This window comes from Chinchilla lanigera, unplaced genomic scaffold, assembly GCF_000276665.1.
Source record: "Chinchilla lanigera isolate Chin_1 unplaced genomic scaffold, ChiLan1.0 scaffold00075, whole genome shotgun sequence".
NCBI classification, from domain to species: Eukaryota; Metazoa; Chordata; class Mammalia; order Rodentia; family Chinchillidae; genus Chinchilla; species Chinchilla lanigera.
Window position 1 is genome coordinate 3,860,255 of NW_004955476.1, and position 6,000 is coordinate 3,866,254.

A 6,000-nucleotide genomic window follows, 5' to 3' on the forward strand; every position below is an offset into this window, starting at 1 on the left:
AGATTCCTCAGTAAACTAGGACTAGAGATCCCATTCAACCCAGCTATTCCCCTTTTGGGTATTTTTCCAGAAGAACTACAAACATCATACCACAGCGATATATGAGCACCCGTGTTTACAGCTGCTCAGTTTGCAATAGCTAAATCATGGAAGCAACTCAAATGCCCATCCACTAAGGAATGGATAAAAAAGATGTAGTATTTTTACGTAGTGGAATATTACTCAGCTATAAAGAAAGATAAACTTGAGGCTTTCATAAGTAAATGGATGCAACTAGAGTCCATACTCATAAGTGAAATAAATCAGGCCCAAATGGGTAAATACCATATTGTCTCACTAGTGCAGGAGCATGAAATAGTAAATAAAATCTGAAAGGTATAATAGATATTGTGAGAGGGAAAGAAAGTGCTCAAAGGGAAAGAACAACTGGGATGAGGGAAAAGAGAAAAAGAAAGAAGGGGGAAAAATATACATATATATACACACACATAAAGTAACTGAGAGAGTCATACTACTAACTTCTATTGCTGTATTGAAAGGAACAGTTAATTTTTAATTGTTTGATCAACCTTGAATGCCTATTTTGTTTAATTGAATAACCAATTTGAAGATAACAATATGTAATACAATATCTATTGTTAATTTTCTATCACCTTGTCTGAAACTCTGTATTGCTTCTATTGTTTGGGTGCTGTTTTGTTTATGTCTGTTTGTTAATATGTTGTCGTTCTTTATCTTTAAAAATAAAAAAAAAGTTCTTCATGCAGAGTCACAGTCTGGAGAAGGAATCAGAAAAATAAACAAGACATTATTTTAACATCTAATGGTGCCATTCAGCACAGAGAACCAACCTCCTAAAGTTTGGAAAAAGAACAAGGACACATCCAACTCGTCATCCTGGTAAGGGACTAAAGGCAGCCACAGGAGTAGCTGGGCCTGCAAGGTCATGGCTGGGATTAACAGCCCAGAGGACTTTCACCTGTCCAGTTGCTGAGAGAGCAGGGCAGGGAGTTTGTTTTTCTTTTTGTTTTTATACTGTTCTTCATACAGTATGCGTCATGATTTCTCCAAAGAGGAGAGGCAATTTAAATAACATTGACACTGCCTCTTACAGATGGTCTGGGATGTGAAGATCCAAAACCTCCACTTATTAAGTTGTCTGTAGTTATTCAGTAACAATCCTCATCTTTGCACCATGCCGCTGTCATGTGCTGTGACACACTAGTGCTCATTGCATGGGATGTATTGGGTGTTGTAGAGTAAGTTAAATTGCAATATTAATTTAATGTAGACTTGCATGATAGATATGTTGGTTTCTTCACTAAATGTTGAGAACCTCTGGGGTTCAAGGATCAGGCCTGAGTAGTGTTGTGCCTAGAATGATGTTTGTGTGTTACACCCTCACATAAATGTTTATTACTAAATTTATCACATTTAAATAGTCGCTAAGTACAAGGGCTGGCATTTGCTTCGTGCAGAATAACCTTTAAATGCCAAAGCTGAGCAATGCACCGCTCCTTTCCTATTGACCTTTCTTCTTATAAACGTTACTTCTTATAAGCATCATTTACAGAGAGTAAAAGAAAATATTAGAAGTTCATGAAGTGAGTTTCCCAAAGAACAAAACAAATACCATTCAGTAAGTGAAAATTCCTGAGTGATCTTATTCCTAAGAAAAAAGTAACTAAACCCCAATGCTTGAGTATGTATATGTGCATATCTATCTATCTATCTATCTATCTATGTAAATGTAATTAAACCTCAGTGCTTAACAGTATAAATATATATGTAAATTTTTAAGCATTGAGGTTTAATTACTTTTTGTTAGGAATGCATATATATTAAGGAGATTTTATATATATATATATATATATATATGTATGCATTCATTTTAGCTTGCATGTACTTTCCCTCATGCAGGAACTATTTAAGTCATCTGGGCCAGTTTGGAGTGTGATCTGGAACCCAGTTCTAATCATCAATCTCCACCTAGAACTTTTCTGGCTCGTTATAAAAGAGATATCTGTACCATAAGCACGATGGTTTTGAAAACAGTCATAAAAAGACTGTAGAGCCTGTAACAACACGGAAGAAAGTGAGGAGGGTGCATATAGCCTAACTATTGTGTTTAGGCTCATTTATATCTCACAAAGAATTAGTTTACATTTAACTAAGTGAAGAAAGGGAAAATGGCAATGTTGGAGGTGCACAGTGCATTAGTATGTTATTCCCTGCATCCCTTACTGCAATGAGTAATGCACAGACGTGTGCAATAAAAAGAACGCTTAGAAAAGGTCTGCAGTAGGGCGAGCACTGAATTGAACTCCTTTGTTCCATATCACAGACCCAGCTCGCTGATCGTCCTTCAGGGAGACTTAAGGAATATTACTTTAACACCCCAAGCTTCACTTTCCATTCAGGATAATACTACTTACTTTTATGTCCTGTGCACCTCAAAAGTGTCAGACTATTAGAAAGACAAAGTTTTATTGTCAATCCCAGTTGTATCAATTTTTGTTTGTTTGTTTGCTTTGTTTTCCAGTACCGGGAATCAAACTCACGGCCTTGCACTTGCAAGGCAGGCGCCGTGCTGCTGAGCTATATCCCCAGCCCCCAGTTGTATCAAATTTTAACTGAAACTTTCTTTTTTTTTTTTTTTTTTGCTTTTGGTTTTTTTCCAGTACCGGGGATTGAACTCACGACCTTGCGCTTGCTGGGTAGGCGCTGTGCCGCTGAGCTAAATCTCCAGCCCCCTAACTGAAACATTTTAAAGCAGTTCTTCATAAAGAGGAAGATTTCCTATTTGGATCTTTTCACTTCTCAGTGAATAACTGAGGTGAAGTCCCAGGGTCATTCCACGTAGCTGTTGGTATAGTGTGAGCTTTTATTTTTCTAGCAGAATTTACACAGTAGACTTTTCTGAGTGACTAAATTAAAAATATTCTGGGTGGCTGAGTTAAAAAACAAAAATCAAAAATTAACAAAAAATTTTTTAAAAACCAAAATAGTGATTGCGATAAAATTTGACAATAGGGAGTTTTAACAGGAAAGACAGTGATGAAATACCATATGAACATACTCTCCTGCAAAAATAGGAGGAATTTAAAACAATCACAGAGATTATCTTTGTGTGTAGCTTCATTGTTTAGTAGCAGATATAACACTTCACACTTGTAACACTTGGTCAATGTTAATTACTTCAATAACTTTTAGGAAATGAATTCAAATCCTTGACTACATTTTCCTTCATGTATATGAAGACATACATTTGTGAATGTGTGTGGAGTACTGTGGTGGGTTCACGAATGGTCAGCTTGAAATATCCAGCTCAGCTGAGTGTGACGCCGGGTGTGAAAAGCTCACCTGAGGATTGTTGCCAACAGTATAAAAGGAGAGCTGGACCGGAAGACGGTGTGCTCTAGATTTTCCTGGAAAAGCTTGTCATGCTGGTTCTCCTGATATGAACTCAGCTGTTCTCATCAATGGAGTAGCGCAGGTCCTCGCTGTCACTGAGGATGGCTGCGGTTCACTTGGGCAGAGCTCTGGTCCTTACCTTGAGCATCACTTCCTGGCTCCAATGCAGAGCCCTCAGACTGGTATCACAGATCCTCAGCCCTGCTGGCAAAGACTTTCTAGATTCCACCACTGGCCTTCGGGCCTTCCCAGTGTACATCCTTGATACAGACTTGCATGAGACACTGTCACAGGCTCTAGGTCTCCAGCTGGGCTCATGCAGGACATTGCCATGGGATCCGGGCCCTCAGCTGGATTCTTTGTTTCTAGTGTATGGGCAGATCTCACGTGCTCATCTGCCTTTGATATTTGGGTGAATTTTATAAAATAATCCTATAAATTATGTGTCCAGTATTAAATCTATTCTCTTGCAAACTCTGACTACAACAATATATATATACAACTTTTTAACATTTACATATGTAGTATTATATGCATCAGGTTTACTTTGAGAGAAATATACTATGTTTACTACCATGTATGAATTATGCGTTTTTATTAATAAACTCAGGTTATAAACATGAAAACAAAAATTGTTAATTTCAGGCCAGATTCTGTTATCTTTCTCCTTATGACCTCAGGACTTAATTAGTTTGCTTTCTCTGCTTTACATTGTCATTAAATAAAATCTTACTTGCAAATGAATAGAGAAGCCACTGCTCCCTGTGAAGCGCTATAATTATCCCTTTCAAATAATGAAAAAAATCAACCGCAGAATCTCCAATTTAGTAGAGTTTAATGAGCAGTATACCTTATTTAATTAAATAGACCAGGTAAGTTACAAGATGTTATAAAATGTGCAGTATATGGCATAATTGCAATCAATGTGTATTAATAAGATGAACGGAATTAATTGTAAGAGAAGAAATATATTGAAAAAATAGGTGTAGGAACGCTAGGATCAAACTCAATTATAATACGCTTTTTAGGTACACACCACATCACTTCACATTCCCAGGGTGAAGTGTATGAAAGCCTGCTTGATGCCATTAGCCCTGTGGATTCCAGTCCTAAGATATTAGGGACCCTAGGGGCTCCAAGGAACTGCCTCGATTCTCCTGATGTCATTTATCCAGGCTAGGGTGGAGGTTTGCAAAGGGCTGTTGCTCTGCTGTATTAGATCATGAAGAACAGCATGAAAACCGTATGCCTAGTACTAGCTTGACATGTGGATCTTGAACACTTTTGTACCAAGTCTTTAAAACAGTTAATTGTGGATCTGAGCACCGCTTTGAATGGGAGGTGGGAGATGACGGGTGGTGAAAGTCTACGCTCTTGTGATTTCTTAAAGCAGAGAACATGGTGCCGCAAGGTAAAGCTGTAACAGAATTCTTTGGTGCTCTAAAATCGCAAACATTTCCACAATGCCACATGAGCACATCCACTAGAAGTGCTTCTGTGGTATTTTCCTGGCCTTCTAAATGACCTCAGCTCAACCAGCTTCAAAGTGATTTAGTGCCACCACCCAAGCTTATGACAAATTCTGGATCGAATTTATGTAAACAAATCTAAAAGCCAATATCTTTCTAGTGTTTCCTGAGTTTATATGATTGATAAGGATTGGTCTTCAATGCTGACTTTCTATTAAAATACAAAACCGTTCACAGTGGCACAAATTTTCTCTTTCCCTGATGTTATAGCAAAGATGATTATCCTGAAATTTCAATATAGTCAACAAAGCAAATACAGACTCTGCTTTAAAGCACTGCTTTATTTTTAAAATCTTGACAGATATTGTGTGTGCACAAACAGTTGGATGTCACTTCAGGGTTGGAATGTGTTCTGTGAGCAGGCATTTCCAGAGTGAATGGTCAGATGGAAAATCCTGAAGATACTTCACACAGAACTACACAGAGGACATGCAGTGTGGCTTGCAAAGGAAGGTGCTGTGCCACTCTTGATAAGAAACATCAAAGTTGCCATGATAGTTCATGGACAGATTTTTATATGGAAGAAATTTTTCATTTGTCTGGAAGATAGTTGAGGACTGTGATTTCTGGGTTGTATTAAAAGTCCACACTGAGCTTATAAAACCTGCCAAATGTATTCCAAAGAGATGTACAGTTTTACAAAACCAACAGTGACATGTGGAAAATTTAATGCCTCTGTGCTCTTGCGAGCATTGAGTATTGTCAGTGACAAAATTAACCATTCAAAGAGTCCATTGGGACTGATATCTCACTAATATCTCACATTTCAATTTTTAGGTGGTTCATGATATTGGAAATCTTCATGTGTTTATTTCTATCTATGTATCTTTTTGATTGAAATGTCCCTTTATTGCCCCAATTTTTAATTAGGTTGTGCATTTTTTCAATATTCACCTTTATCCTTCTTTTAGATTCAGTTGGATTCTTTTTTATTTTAAAGAGAAAAAAAACAATGATACAGAATTTCAAAGCAAGATAATAGGAGATTATCAATGGTTAATATATTCTCTATGATTATCTTCAAAGTAGTTGTCCAGATTACAAGCTATAGGCATGA